Consider the following 17,533-nt stretch of genomic DNA (forward strand, 5'->3'; position numbering starts at 1 on the left):
AGTCAAACTTCCTATAGGGCGGCTTAGCACTCCAGAAAGTTTTCCAGTGAACAAAGTGAAAGTCCCATTGCCTTTTGTGACCAAACCTCTAAAGTTAAATATTGCAATTTCCATAGTATTCTTTTTTTTTTAAACATCTTTATTGGAGTATAATTGCTTTACAGTGGTGTGTTAGTTTCTGCTTTATAACAAAGTGAATCAGTTATACATATACATATGTTCCCATATCTCTTCCCTCTTGCATCTCCCTCCCTCCCACCCTCCCTATCCCACCCCTCTAGGTGGTCACAAAGCACCGAGCTGATCTCCCTGTGCTATGCGGTTGCTTCCCACTAGCTATCTATTTTACGTTTGGTAATGTATATATGTCCATGCCACTCTCTCACTTTGTCACAGCTTACCCTTCCCCCTCCCCATATCCTCAAGTCCATTCTCTAGTAGGTCTGTGTCTTTATTCCCGTCTTACCACTAGGTTCTACATAAATGGTTGAAGAAGTCACAAGTTTACCCAAACTCAAGAGGAAGAGATATAGAATTCACCTCTCAATGAGATGAGTCAAAGACTATGTGCCTTTTTTTTTTTTAATGATCATATGAAAGAATGAAAAATGTTATATCAGGGATATCTAAAAACACAATAATTTTCAAAATTTACAATTAGACTGGAACAACTGGGCTTTGAGCTTACGTACTTAATTTTAAATATAGAGTGTAGTCTATACATAAATCTTTAGAAAGGAATAAAATTTAACATTGGCAATGATTGCAATACACTTTGTCATATATGTTTTAAAAATAGGTGGAAAAGTTAAAAAAAAAGTCAGTGAGTTTAAATTGGGATTTATGTGATATTTAGAAATATCAACATATTTAACTTATTTGGGCATAAAATGGTCTAACTTATCATTGCTGTAATAAGTTAGCCAAGACTGGTGTGGTGATTAAGCTTGTTTACTAAAATCAGAGAGCAAATTTTTCCTTGAAACTTTAGCCTTCAAAAAAGAATGTGGAAGATTGTTACAAGATAAGAAATATGTATTTATGTAGAATAAAACAGTTGGTAGAGATAAGAAAAATGAAAATCCCAAACTGAGTCATCCCACTTCTTTGGGAGAAGAAAATAAGATAAACATCATTGTTACCTTTGAAGGAATCTCAAGAAGAACTTTGTAGAAAGGCATATATAATCCTTCATTTGCTGTCTCACTCTGAGGAAAGATTATAAAATCTAAATATTTATTTAATTTTAATTGGTTTCCCTCAAAGTTCAAATCCATATTTTGGGGACATGGTGAACTACAAGATTTATAGAATTTAGAAAGCCCTTATATATAAAACAGATATGTTTCCTACTGGTTGATGATCACAACTATATGCTATCAATTTGAATGTTTGGGGATCATAAATATTATAGTCAATTTCCAAAGCTCAATATCAATAAATCTGGAAAATATTTTATTAACAGTATTCTAAATATGTCAATATTCCTTGAACTATATTATATTAGGCAAATGCAGATGCTTCTTTCTGAAGAAAAAAAGGCATCCTTTAATTTCTCCCATTTAAAATCCTCCCTCTTTGAGAAAGTGTTAACACTCCTTACAAAGCCTTATAAAGACTTTTATACTTTCACCCTATCCAGCGTTACATTGCAGTTTAAGGGAAATTTTATGATTTTGCTCCTTTCTTATTCTTAAACTCTTTTCATCTGGTGCTTTCTTTTGTGTTCTTTCCCTGAATAACTCCTCTTTGTTACTGAGGTCATAAATTACATTCTATATCATCCTTAAATACTTTTTTATCCTTTTTTAAACCTTTAAGTTAGGGAGAAATGTCACTTTAAATTCTTTCTATGACAAATTGTACAGGTGATCATGGTAACACCATGATTTTCTAAATCATACTCGCTATGTTAAAATAGAAAAAATCCAAATTAATATCAAAGCTCTGACACAATGCAGCTAGTACAATGCAGCTAGTCCTTTTCAATGTTTGGTTTATACTTTTTACTATTTTCATAAGGTCATAAGTTAGAAAAGCTCTGCTGGTTATGTCATAGTCAATATTATAATTCCTTGAATTATGCTCATCCAGGTGGGTAATATACCTATGAGTCTTTTCCCTTTATATATAATTTTCATGCATAATTCCATATTCTCCAAACCTAATATTTCCTTTATAACATATATTACATTTCATATTACTATATACATAAATTTATTTCCCCTCCTCTGGAGGAGTAAATCATATCTCCTCATTTATCATTGTACATTTTACTCACCAGAGTACTTCTCCAAAAGACTAGTATAATGCCTTGCACTTGGCAATCACTGAATATTTGTTGAACTGAATCAAATCAAATTGAATATGCGCCAATGATCAATATTCATATTACTTTTTCATCCAGAGAAAATTAAGTTATAGAATCACAAATTCATCCAGGTGTCCTCCAAATGGAATGAAGAGATGAAGATATATATATATATATATATATATATATATATATATATATATATATATATATATATATATATATATATATGATATTTTTATGGAAATGGAGAATTTTTTCTGTCTTGGGCTAGTTGTTTTATAGTATATATAAAAGTATATATAAGCTGCATAGTATGTATAGAGCTTTTAATCTCAATCTATTTTAAAAAAAATTTTTTTGGAGTGTAATTGCTTTACAAAGAAATGTTGTTTTAGTTTCTGCTGTACAATGAAGTGAATCAGCTATATGTTTACATATATCCCCTCCCTCTTGGACCTCCCTCCCACCCATCTAGGTCATCACAGAGCACCTAGCTGAGCTCCTTGTGCTATACAACATGGTCCTACTAGCTCTCAATTTTACACATGGTAGTGTGTATATGTCAATTCTAATCTCCCAATTCGTCCCACCATCCCCGTCCAACCTGTGTCCACAAATCTGTTTTCCATGTCTGTGTCTATATTCCTGCCTTGCAAATAGGTTTATCTGTACCGTTTTTCTAGATTCCAAATATATGTGTTAATATATGATATTTGTTTTTCTCTTTCTTACTTACTTCACTCTGTATGACCCAATCTCATTCCTTTTTATGGCTGAGTAATATTTCATTGTATATATGTACCACATCTTCTTTATCCATCATCTGTCTGTGTACATTTACATTGTTTCTATATCCTGGCTATTGTAAATAGTGCTGCAATGAACATTGGGATGCATGTGTCTTTTTGAATTTGGTTTTCTCAAGGTAGTGCCCAGTAGTGCAATTGCTGGAGCATATGATAGTTCTATTCTTAGTTTTTAAAGGAATCTCCATACTGTTCTCCACAGTGGCTGTATCAGTTTACATTCCCACCAACAGTGCAACAGGGTTCCCTTTTCTCCACACCCTCTCCAGCATGTGTTGCTTGTAGATTTTCTGATGATGCCCATTCTAACTGGTGTGAGATGATAACTCATTGTAGTTTTGACTTGCATTTCTTTAATAATTAGTGATGCTGAGCATCTTTTCATGTGCCTCTTGGCCATCTGTATGTCTTCTTTGGAGAAATGTCTATTTATGCTTTCTGCCCAATTTTGGATAGTTTTTTTTTTCTTTTTTTTTTTTTTGATATTGAGCTGCATGAGTTGTTTCTTTATTTTGGAGATTAATCCTTTTTCAGTTGCTTTGTTTCCAAATATTTTCTCCCATTCAGAGTGTTGTCTTTTCATCTTTTTTATGGTTTCCTTTGCTGTGTAAAAGCTTTTAAGTTTAAATAGGTTTCATTTGTTTATTTTGTTTTTATATTCATTACTCTAGGGGGTGGGTCAGAAAAGATCTTGCTGTGATTTATGTCAAAGAGTGTTTTACCTATATTTTCCTCTAAAGGTTTTATAGTGTCAGGTCTTACATTTAGGTCTTTAATCCATTTTGAGTTTATATTTGTGTATGGTGTTAAGGAGTGTTCTAATTTCATTCCTTTACATAGAGCTGTCCAATTTTCCCAGCACCACTTATTGAAGAGACTGTCTTTTCTCCATTGTATGTTCTTGCCTCCTTTGTCATAGATTAGGTGACCATAGGTGCATGGGTTTATCTCTGGGCTTTCTATCTTGTACCATTGATCTATATTTCTGCTTTTGTGCCAGTACCATACTGTCTTGATGACTGTAGCTTTATAGCATAGTCTGACGTCAGGGAGCCTCATTCCTCCAGCTCCGTTTTTCTTTCTCAAGATTGTTTTGGCTATTTGGGGTCTTTCGTGTTTCCATACAAATTGTAAAATTTTTGTTCTAATTCTGTGAAGAATGATATTGGTAATTTGATAGTGATTGCATTGGATCTGTAGATTGTTTTGGGTAGTATAGTGATTTTCACAACATTGATCCTTCCAATCCATTTTCATGGCATATACCCTCCATCTGTTGGTGTCATCTTTGATTTCTTTTATCAGTGTTTTATAGTTTTCTGAGTACAGATATTTTACCTCCTCAGCTATGTTTATTCCTAGGTGTTTTATTCTTTTTTGTTGTATAGGTAAATGGGATTGTTTCCTTAATTTCTCTTTCTGTTCTTTTGTCGTTAGTGTATAGGAATGCAAGAGATTTCTGTGCATTAATTTTGTATCCTGCAACTTTACCAAATTCATTGATTAGCTCTTAGTTTTCTGTTGGCATCTTTAGGATTTTCTATGCATAGTATCATGTCATCTGGAAACAGTGACAGTCTTACTTCTTCTTTTCCATTTTAGATTACTTTATTTCTTTTTCTTCTTTATTGTCCTGGCTAGGACTTCCAAAACTATGTTGAACAACAGTGGCACGAGTGGACATCCTTGTCTTGTTCCTGATCTTAGAGGAAATGTTTTCAGTTTTTCACCATTGAGAATGATGTTTGCTGTGGGTTTGTCATATATGGCTTTTATTATGTCAATATAGGTTCCCTCTATGCCCACTTTCTGGAGAGTGTTTATCATAAATGGGTGTTGAATTTGGTCAAAAGCTTTTTCTTAATCTATTTTTTATTGCCTTCAAAATTCTGCTGCTTGACAGCTTTCACATTACAGAGTCCTTTGTCTTGCAATAAAGTCTCCATTATTAATTATCACAAAGCTCAGCACAGCAGAATGATATAACTACAGAAGGATCAACTACATGGGAAGGCTTTCAACAAGAAGTTCTGAAACAGAGTCCTCTGTCTGAGAGAATTAACTTTCAAGAAAGGCAATGGTTTAGAACAGCTTGTATATACTATTCTATAGATAAGGTTCGTTCTTCATAATATAAATGTTACTCACTAGTAGAAATATTTATTTTCTGTGATTTTAAATTCTGTCTTTAAAAATACCAGTGTTATCACAAATTAGTATTTCATAATAATTTCTTACTTTGAAAATTTTAGCAAACATAATAAGCAGTATAGTAACATAATTTTATTTTGTTCACTAAACTCTTGGTCTATCCACTGTTTACTCTAATATTGTTAGGAGTTTTCTTCAACATTTCTTGGTAAATGAATTATATTATTCATTTCTTTTTCATCCTGTATTTGTATACTAATATAGAAAAACAATAATTTGAATTGGATGTATTTCTTCTTTTGCAAACAAGTGTTTCCATACTGAAGTCTAGTTTGGTATTTTAACCAATTATATTATTTATTCTTTGTGATGTCATTGTGTTTTATTAATATTATTTGTATATTATATGGTTCAATAGCAAATATTTAAATTGGCATATGGTACACATATACCTCATTAGAATAACTCTAATTTAAAAAAAATCTTCATTTTGACATGAACTCACTAAAGCTTTTTCAACTGCTTTACCACATACACTCTAAATCTTTTTTAAAAAGTTTTTAGCAATTATGAATTCTGCTAATTAATTAGTTGTATATAGCTGTGCATAACATTTAGCTATCTTCTGTGATAGTTGGTATAAAATATACAAATTTAATGAATGTTAAGGGAACTTAAAATTAATTTTGATCATCTATTTTTGATATTTTATTATTCTGTTTCTTTAAATTTATGGTTAAACTTATTAATAATAAAAAAAATTAGGAATGGATTGAAACATGAGGCTATTTATACTAGACTAGAAAACTGTGGAATTGAATAGACAGAATGAACTATGAAATTACAGCACTGAGCTTCAAATTTGACTCTTAACAAGAGATCAAAAAGTGATAAAGTGGTAGGAGTTGTGGAACGTGGTACTAATATGATGAGTAGAATGCCAAAATTGATCCACTTGAATAGTTGTTCCTCAAAATTAATACTTACCAGTGAATTCTTTGCAGTTATATTAGGACAACCAGATAAATTTAACAGATTAACTTAGGTGACCTGGAATGAATCTATTTATCAGTTGCCAATAGCAGGATAATTTCTAGTATTGTGGGGATTTAATGAAGATGAATTATGTATTTTCACCGTAGGGGAGAGTCTATGTAGAAGCTTGTGAAATTGGATTACAGGAGTAGAGATTCACTCAATGTTTATAGCAGATATTGTATAAGAAGTTCTCTTAAAAGATTGGATTATCTATCTTTGCATGTTAGTCTGGGAGTGATGGTAGATAAAAAAACAAATTATTTGGAAAGTGATATGGGCCTTCCAAATCTAGGATATGGATCATGATATAATATAGCTTTATATGTTGTGCTTACAAAAATATTCCTTAAGGAGCTGAGCAGTAGTGTCTAAATTTACATGAAGCAGAGTAGGGGGTAAAATGGAGACATGGTATATGCACAGAAAAGAGTTATATAAGCTTAATGGAAACAGAAAAGTCGTTTGACAAATTTCAATACCCTTTCATAATAAAAACTCACAACAAAGTCAACAAAGTAGGTATAGAAGAAATATACCTCAAAATAATGAAAACCATATGTGAAAAGTCCACAATAAACTTCATACTCAATGGTGATAAACTGAAAACTTTCCTCCAAGATCAGGAACAAGGCAAGATTGTTAATTCTCACCACTTCTATCTAACATATTACTGGAAGCCCTAGCCAAAACAATTAGGCAGGGAAAAGAGAGAAAAAAGCATCCAAATTGGAAAGAAAGAAGTAAAATTATCTCTTTTTGCAGATGACATACTCTTACATGTAGGAAACCTAAATATCCACCCCCCACATACATACAGTTGTTAGAATCAATAAATAAATTCAGTAAACTTGTGGGGTACAAAGTCAAGAAACAAAAAACAGTTATGTTTCTATACACTAACCATGACCTTTTGTAAAGGAAAAGAGGAAAATAATCCCATTTCCAATAGTACCAAAAATAATAAAATACTTGAGAATTAACTTAAAAGGAGGTGAAAGATGTACACTGAAAACTACAAAACACTGATGAAAGAAATTAAAGAACACAAATAAATGGAAAGACATTCTGTCTTTATGGATTGGAAGATTTAATATTGTTAAGATGTCCATAGAACCCAAAGTGACCTACAGATTCAGTGAATTCTCTATAAAAATCCCAATGGCATTTTTTACAGAAATAGAAAAAAAAAATCTAAAATTGATGTTGAACTACAAAACATCCCAAATAGCTAAAGCAATCTTGACAAAGAACATGTACTAACTTCAAAATATATTACAAAGGTATAATTAATAATATAGTATTGTACTGGCATAAAAACAGACATATGGACCAATGGAACAGACTAGAGAGCTCAGAAATAAACCCACACAAACATAATCAACAAAGGTGCTGATATACAATGGGGAAAGGATAGTCTCTTCTATGTCTGGATATACACCTACAAAATAATGAAATTGGACACATTTTATACCATACACAAAAATAAACTCAAAATAGATTAAAGAGCTAAACATAAAACCTGAAACTATAAATCTCCTAGGGGAAAAGATTCAAGGTTACTCTACTCTTAGCAATGATTTCCTGCATGTGACACCAAAAGCACAAGCAACAAAAGCAAAAATAGATAAGTGAAAAGGAGAAAAAAACAACAGAGTTAGAAGTTTACCTACTGAATGGGAAAAATATTTATAAACCATATATCTGATATGTGCCAAAGTACATAAGGAACTCCAACAAGGCAATAGCAACAAAAACAAAAATGTGGGCAAAAGAATTGAATAGGCATTTCTCCAAATAAGACATATGGAATGACAAACAGGTACATGAAACTGTGCTCAACATCATAATCATGAAGGAAATAAATATCAAAACCACAAGGAGATATCACCTCATACCAGTTAGAAAAGATATTAACAAAAATAAAATAACAAGTGTTGGCAAGAATATGGAGAAATTGGAACCCTTGTACAATGTTGGTGTAAATGTAATTTGCTGCAGCCACCATGGAAAACATATGGATATTCCTCAATAAACTAAAAATAGAACTATAATATGATCCAACAATCCTGCTCCTAGGTATATATCCACAAGAATTGGAATCAGGATCTTGAAGAGCTAACTGCAGTCCCATGTTCACTGCAGCATCCAAAATAGGGAAACAATCTAAATGTCCATAGACAGGTAAATGGATAAAGAAAATTTGGTATACACATACAATGGAATATTATGAGCCTTAAAAAGGAAGAAAATACTACATGTGCAACAACAAGAATGAATATGGAGAGCATTATGCTGTGAGATAATCAAATCACAGAAGAAAATACTGTGTGACTCCACATTTATGAATTATTTAAAATAGTCAAAATCATAGAAGCAGAGAGTAAAATGGTTATTGCCAGGTGTTGGGGAGAGGGGAAATGGGGGGGCTTAGGTTCAACAGATGCAAATTTCAGTTAGGTAAGATAAATGATTCTAGGGACCTGCTGTACAACATTGTATCTTGTGCTTTTAAAATTTGTGTAAGTGCGTAGATCTCAAATAAAAGTCCTTACAACAATAAAAATAAATAAATAAATGCAAAGAAAAAATAAAATAAAATTGAAGATAAAAACTTTTTAAAGTAAAAATGATGAATATGAGAAAATAAAATGTTTGTTAAATTACAGAGATAATATCTGATTAGGCAAAACTGCCTTTCAGTGGAGAAATCTGTGATTAAATCCAGTTGTGGTTATTTGAGTCACGTATCTATTAAGTTGTCCCTTGGCTTGTGTCCTTGTGCAATGCGAACATTTTTTCAATGTAAACTTTTTTTTTTTTAAGAATTGGGGATAGTTTTATTTATTTATTTATTTATTTATTTATTTATTTATTTATTTATTTTTAACATCTTTATTGAAGTATAATTGCTTTACAATGGTGTCTTAGTTTCTGCTGTATAACAAAGTGAATCAGCTATACATACATATATATCACCATATCTCTGCCCTCTTGCATCTGTCTCCCACTCTCCCTATCCCACCCCTCTAAGTGGACACAAAGCACCGAGGTGACCTCCCTGTGCTATGTGGCTGCTTCTCACTAGCTATCTATTTTACATTTGGTAGTGTGTATATGTCAATGACACCCTCACTTCGTGCCAGCTTACCATTCCCCCTCCCCGTGTCTGCAAGTCCATTCTCTATGTCTGCTTCTTTATTCTTGTCCTGCCCCTAGGTTCTTCAGAAACACTTTTTTTTTTTAGATTCTCTATGTATGTGTTAGCATATGGTATTTGTTTCTCTCTTTCTGAATTACTTCACTCCGTGTGACAGTCTCTAGATCCATCCAACTCACTACAAATAAATCAATTTCGTTTCTTTTTATGGCTGAGTGATATTCCATTGTATATATGTGCCACATCTTCTTTATCCACTCATCTGTTGATGGACACTTAGGTAGCTTCCATGTCCTGGTTATTGAAAATAGAGCTGCAATGAATATTGTGGTACAAGACTCTTTTTGAATTAAGGTTATTTCAGGGTATATACACTGTAGGGGGATTGCTGAGTTGTATGGTAGTTCTATTTTTAGTTTTTTAAGGAACCACCATACTCTTCTCCATAGTGGCTGTATCAGTTTACTTTCCCACCAACAATGCAAGAGGGTTCCCTTTTCTCCACACCCTCTCCAGCAGTTACTGTTTGTAGATTTTTTGATGATGGTATTTTGACTGGTGTGAGGTGATAACTCATTGTAATTTTGATTTGCATTTCTCTAATGATTAGTGATGTTGAGAATCCTTTCACGTGTTTGTTGGCAATCTGTCTATCTTCTTTGGAGAAATGTCTATTTAGGTCTTCTACCCATTTTTGGATGGGGTTATTTGTTTTTTTGATATTGAGTTGCATGAGCTGCTTGTATATTTTGGAGATTAATCCTTTGTCAGTTGATTCATTTGCAAATATTTTATCCCATTCTGAGGGTTGTCTTTTCATCTTGTTTATAGTTTCCTTTGCTGTACAAAAGAATTTAAGTTTCATTAGGTCCCATTTGTTTATTTTTGTTTTTATATCCATTACTCTAGGAAGTGGGTCAAAAAGGATCTTGCTGTGATTTATGTCATAGAATGTTCTGCCTATGTTTTCCTCTAAGAGTTTTATTGTGTCTGGCCTTAAATTTAGGTCTTTAATCCATTTTGAGTTTATTTTTGTGTACAGTGTTAGGGAGTGGTCTAATTTCATTCTTTTACCTGTAGCTGTCCAGTTTCCCAGCACCACTTATTGAAGAGGCTGTCTTTTCTCCATTGTATATTCTTTCCTTCTTTCTCAAAGATAAGGTGGCCATATGTGCGTGGGTTTATCTCTGGGCTTTCTATCCTGTTCCATTAATCTATATTTCTGTTTTTGTGCCAGTAACATACTGTCTTGATTACTGTAGCTTTGTAGTATAGTCTGAAGTCAGGGAGCCAGATTCCTCCAGCTCCATTTTTCTTTCTCAAGATTGCTTTGGCTATTCGGGGTCTTTTGTGTTTCCATATAAATTGTGAAATTTTTTGTTCTAGTTCTGTGAAAAATGCCATTGGTAGTTTAATAGGGATTTCAATGAATCTGTAGATTGCTTTGGGTAGAATTCTCATTTTCATAATGTTGATTCTTCCAATCCAAGAACATGGTATATCTCTCCATCTGCTTGTATCATCTTTAATTACTTTCATCAGTGTCTTGTAGTTTTCTGCATACAGGTCTATTGTCTCCTTAGGTAGGTTTATTCCTAGGTATTTTATTCTTTTTGTTGCAATGGTAAATGGAAGTGTTTCCTTAATTTCTCTTTCAGATTTTTCATCATTAGTGTATAGGAATGCAAGTGATTTCTGTGCATTAATTTTGTATTCTGCTACTTCATTAAATTCATTGATTAGCTCTAGTAGTTTTCTGGTAGCATCTTTTGCATTCTCTATTGTATCATGTCATCTGCAAAAAGTGAGCATTTTACTTCTTCTTTACTGATCTAGATTCCTTTTATTTCTTTTTCTTCTCTGATTGCTATAGCTAAAACTTCCAAAACTATGTTGAATAATAGTGGTGAGTGTAGGCAACCTTTTCTTCTTCCTGATCTTAGTGGAAATGGTTTTAGTTTTTCACCATTGGGAACAATTTGGCTGTGGGTTTGTTATATATGGCCTTTATTATGTTGAGGCAAGTGCCTTCTATGCTTACCTTCTAGAGGGTTTTTATCACAAATAGGTGTTGTATTTTGTTGAAAGCTTTTTCTGCATGTATTGAGATGATCATATGGTTTTTATCCTTCAATTTGTAAATATGGTGTATCACACTGATCGATTTGCATATATTAAGAATCTTTACATTCCTGGGATAGACACCCGTAATCATGGTGTATGATACTTTTAATGTGCTGTTGGATTCTGTTTGCTAGTATTTTGTCTAGGATATTTGCATCTATGTTCTTCAGTGATATTGGCCTGTAGTTTTCTTTTTTGACATCTTTGTTTTTGGTATCAGGGTGATGGTAGCCTTATAGAATGAGTTTGGGAGTGTTCCTCCCTCTGCTATATTTTGGAAGCATTTGAGGATAAGTGTTAGCTCCTCTCTCAATGTTTGATAGAATTCGTTTGTGAAGCCATCTGGTCCTGGGCTTTTGTTTGTTGGAAGATTTTTAATCAAAGTTTCAATTTCAGGGTTTGTGATTCATCTGTTTATATTTTCTATTTCTTCCTGGTTCAGTCTCAGAAGGCTGTGCTTTTCTAAGAATTTTTCCATTTCATCCAGGTTGTCCATTTTACAGCATATAGTTGCTTGTAGTAACCTCTCATGATCCTTTGTATTTCTGCAGTGTCAGTTGATACTTCTCCATTTTCATTTCTAATTCTATTTATTTGAGGCTTCTTTTTTTCTTGATGAGTTTGGCTACTCGTTTTTCAATTTTGTTTATCTTCTCAAAGAACCAGCTTTTAGTTTTATTGATATTTACTATCATTTCCTTCATTTCTTTTCTATTTATTTTTGATCTGATCTTTATGATTTCTTTCCTTCTGTTAACTTTGGGGTTTTTTTGTTCTTTCTCTAATTGCTTTATGTGTAAGGTTAGGTTGTTTATTTGAGATGTTTCTTGTTTCTTGAGGTAGGATTGTATTGCTATAAACTTCCCTGTTTGAACTGCTTTTGCTGCATCCCATAAGTTTTGGGTCATCGTGTCCATTGTCCTTTGTTTCTAAGTATTTTTTGATTTCATCTTTGATGTATTCAGTGATCTCTTGGTTATTTAGTAGTGTATTGTTTAGCCTCCATGTGTTTGTATTTTTTACATATTTTTTCCTGTAATTGATATTTAGTCTCATAGCGTTGTAGTTGGAAAAGATACTTGATATGATTTCAATTTTCTTAAATTTACCAAGGCTTGATTTGTGACTCAAGATATGATTTATCCTGGAGAATGTTCCATGAGCACTTGAGAAGAAAGTGTATTCTGTTGTTTTTGGATAGAATGTCCTATAGATATCAATTAAGTCCATCTTGTTTAGTGTGCCAGTTAAAGCTTGTGTTTCCTTATTTATTTTCATTTTGGATCATCTGTCCATTGGTGAAAGTGGCATGTTAAAGTCCCGTTCTATTATTGTGTTACCATCGATTTCCCCTTTTATGGCTGTTAGCATTTGCCTTATGTATTGAGGTGTTCCTACGTTGGGTGCATAAATATTTGCAATTGTTTTATCTTCTTCTTCGATTGATCCCTTGATCATTATGTAGTGTACTTCTTTGTCTCTTGTAATAGTCTTTATTTTAAAGTCTATTTTGTCTGATATGAGAATTACTACTCCAGCTTTCTTTTGATTTCCATTTGAATGGAATATCTTTTTCCATCCCCTCACTTTCAGTCTATATGTGTCCCCTAAGTCTGAAGGGAGTCTCTTGTGGACAGCCTAGATATGGATCTTGTTTTTGTATCCATTCACCCCGTCTACGTCTTTTGGTTGGAGCATTTAATCCATTTACATTTAAGGTAGTTATTGATATGTAAGTTCCTATTACCATTTTCTTAATTGTTTTGGTTTAGTTTTTGTAGGTGTTTTCCTTCTATTGTGTTTCCTGCCTAAAGAAGTTCCTATAGCATTTGTTGTAAAGCTGGTTTGGTGGTGTTAAATTCTCTTAGCTTTTGCTTGTCTGCAAAGATTTTAATTTCTCCATTCAATCTGAATGAGTTCCTTACTGGGTAGAGTAATCTTGGTTGTAGGTTTTTCCCTTTCATCACTTTAAATATATCCTGCCACACCCTTCTGGCTTGCAGCGTTTCTGCTGAAAGATCAGCTGTTAACCTTATGGGGATTCCCTTGTATGTTATTTGTTGCTTTTCCCTTGCTGCTTTTAATATATTTTCTTTGTATTTAATTTTTGATAGTTTGATTAATATATGTCTTGGCATGTTTCTCCTTGGATTTATCCTGTATGCGACTCTCTGCACTTCCTGGACATGATTGACCGTATCCTTTCCCACATTAGGGATGTCTTCAACTATAATTTCTTCAAATATTTTCTCAGTCTCTTTTTTTTTTCTCTTCTTCTTCTGGGACACCTAAAATTCTAATGTTGGTGAGTTTAATGTTGTCACAGAAGTCTCTGAGACTGTCCTCAATTTTTTTCTTTGTTTTTTCTTTATTCTGCTCTGTGGCAGTTATTTCCACTATTTTATCTTTCAGGTCACTTATCTGTTCTTCTGCCTTCGTTATTCTGCTATTGATTCCTTCTAGAGAATTTTTAACTTCATTTATTGTGTTGTTCATCATTGTTTGCTTGCTCTCTAGTTCTTCAAAATCCTTTTTAAACGTGTCTTTTATTTTCTCCGTTCAATTTCCAAGATTTTGGATCATCTTTACTATCATTACTTTGAATTCTTTTTCAGTTAGACTCACTATTTCCTCTTCTTTTTTTTTGGTCTGGTGAGTTTTTACCCTCCTCCTTCATCTGCTGCGTGTTTCTGTGTCTTCTCCTTTTGCTTAACTTACTGTGTTTGGCATCTCTTTTTCACAGATTGCAGGTTCGTATTTTCTGTTGTTTTTGGTGTCTGTCCCCAGTGGCTAAAGTTGTTTCAGTGGGTTGTGTAGGCTTCCTGGTAGAGGGAACTTGTGCCTGTGTACTGGTGTATGAGGCTGGATCTTGCTTTTCTGTTAGGCAGGACCGAGTCCGGTGGTGTGTTTTGTGGTGTCTGTGAACTTACTATGATCTTAGGCAGCCTCTCTGCTAATGGGAGGGGTTGTGTTCCTGTCTTGCTAGTTGTTTGGCATAGATATCCAGCACTGAGGCTTGCTGGTCGTTGAGTGGAGCTGGGTCTTAGCCTTGAGATGGAGATCACTGAGAGAGCTTTTGCCCTTTGATATTACATGGAGCAGGAAGTCTCTGATGGAACAATGTCCTGAAGTTGGTTCTCCCACCTCAGAGCCTCTGGACTGACACCTGGCTGTGGCACCAAGACCCTGTCAGCCACACTGTTATGTACCTTGTAATTTCTTGGCTTTTGGGAAGTCTGAGGTCTTCTGTCCACATTCAGTAGGTGTTCTCTAGGAGTTGTTCCACATATTGATGTATTTTTTCATGTATTTGTGGGGAGGATGGTGATCTCCACGTCTTACTCCTCCACCATCTTGAAGTCAAATGTGCGGGGATATTTTCAGACAAAACAGACACCATCCTTTCCTGTGTACCTAATGTTATAGCTCCACATCCAAAGGCTCTGCTCTAATTTCTGAGCACTGTGCCACGTTTCCACTCACTCAAATAGATCTCAATGTAAACTTTTAATGTTGAAAGGAATCTGACTTCCAATGAAAGATGACAATTTTGCAGTATATACTCTTTTACCTCTTGATATCTCACTGAAGTGAAAATAAAGTTGAAGACATTAGTACAGAAGAAAAACAGGAATATAAAACTGAGTAAAAAGTAATTACACAAGTTTTGGATGATAGAAAATAGATAGATGCAATAATGTAAATGACTTATTATAGAAAGCTATCCAGTTGACTAAAGTGAACAAATTAGCCTCCTATAGCCAGTAAGATGACTCAAAAAGTCCTGCTGATGTTTCCAATGACACATAAAATTCAATATGATGAACAGAACACTAAAACTAATCAGTCAGTATCCTTTTCTTTTGGTAAATGACAGCAGCCAAGAGATTGGCCTTCAGACAGAAAACAGCTGGAATCACAAAGGAAAGAACTCAAGTGTGTTTGGTGATATTTGTTAGTCACTTGACAGAGGACCTCCCTCATTCTCATCATCTTGAAATTACCTAGGTTTTTCTTATGAAAGCAAACTTTCAATCAAACTTTTACTTCTGACTTTTAAATATGAAGTAAATTAAATGATAGCAGTTGTCAACAATATTTCAGAAAATTCTCCAACAAGAATGAATCAAGAAAACAAGTACCACAACAAAACAAATGTGAAAGGAACAGAGACAATGGGAGTGTCACTGCTGGGAATAAGAAAACATCACTAATCATTAGAGAAATGCAAATCAAAACTACAATATCACCTCACAATGGTCAGAATAGTCATCATCAGAAAATCTACAAACAATAAATGCTGGAGAGGGTGTGGAGAAAAGGGAATCCTCCTACACTCTTGGTGGGAATATAAATTGGTACAGTTGCTATGGAGAACAATATGGAGGTTCCTTCAAAAAAATAAAAATAGAGCTACCATATGATCCAGAAATCCTACTCTTGGACATATATCTGGGAAAACCATGGTTCAAAAGCATAAATGCACCCCAATGTTCACTGCAGTGCTGTTTACAATAGCCAAGACATGGAAGCACCGTAGATATCCATCAACAGATGAATGGATAAGGAAGATGTGGTACATATATACCACATTGGAATATTAGCCATTAAAAAGAATGTAATAATATCATTTGCAGCAACATGGATGGATTTGGAGATTATCATCCTAAGTCAAGTAAGTAAGACAGAGAAAGACAAATATCATATATCTCTTATATGTGTAATCTTAAAAAATGATACAGATGAACTTATTTACAAAACAGAAACAGACTCACAGACTTAGAGAAAGAATTAATGGCTACCAGGAGGGAAGGGTGGGGAGAGGATAGATTGGGAGTTTGGGATTGACATGTGCACACTGCTATATTTAAAATAGGTAACCATCAAGTACTTACTGTATAGCAGCAGGGATCTCTGCCTGGTATACTGTAGTAACCTAAATAGGAAAATAATTTGAAAAATAATAGATACATGTGTATGTATAACTGAATCACTTTGCTGTACACCTGAAACTAATACAACAGTGTTAATAAACTATACTCCAATATAAAATAGAAATTAAAAGAAAAAGAAGTATAGCATTTTGCTCAGTATTGTACAGTATTTATATAGTAATAATAATAATAATGCAAACACATACTAATAATTCAATTAAAATTGGAATGCACAGAATCCATAGATATGTAAATGAATTGAAACAGTGAAAAATCTTCATTTACCTGATGGCAATAAATATGGTCAAAAATTTCAAAGGTATATTATTTAGAAACATGGAGGCAGGGCCAACCAGAAAACAGTAAAAATTATAAAGTTTTCATTCTGGGAGTAAGACTAAGAGGAGGACACCTGTTAGTATTGTAATGTTAATTAATAACTTTTTAGTACTATTTATACATTAAATTATGTTCATTCATGCTATTGATGAAAATATAGGTGTATTTTTTCTAATACAAAGTTAAATAAGTTGTTACCTAAGATAATGACTAGCATTATAGTTATAAAAATATGAAATAAAAATTGTTATTGATACTTACCAATATAAATGTCATTACCAAAGTCACAAAAGCTGTAACTATTCTCATCTATTTCTTGTTTCTGACAGAACACATAGATAACATTCTAGATTTTTCCTTTTGTTGTTGTTATGGGAAGTAAAGGGAAGAAGGATTAATTTAACGGATATACACCCTTTGTCAAAATAAAGTAGCTCATCCCTTTAGAGAAAGGATCACTAATACTATTAACATAGTTATTAGAGACCTTTCCAGTAGTATCCCTTACAATTGATGAGCTGCCATGGTGCTGTAATAAAAATTTAAAAGTCACAAACTGCAGAAGAAAACATTTTTCTGCTTGAATAAAATGTCATAGATCAGAGATTCTTTTAACCCTGTATGTGTTCCTGGTTTAGTTCAGGTTTTATCTTTAATATTTCCTTGGTCA

Source organism: Eschrichtius robustus, chromosome 18 (genome assembly GCF_028021215.1).
Source record: "Eschrichtius robustus isolate mEscRob2 chromosome 18, mEscRob2.pri, whole genome shotgun sequence".
Taxonomy (NCBI): Eukaryota; Metazoa; Chordata; class Mammalia; order Artiodactyla; family Eschrichtiidae; genus Eschrichtius; species Eschrichtius robustus.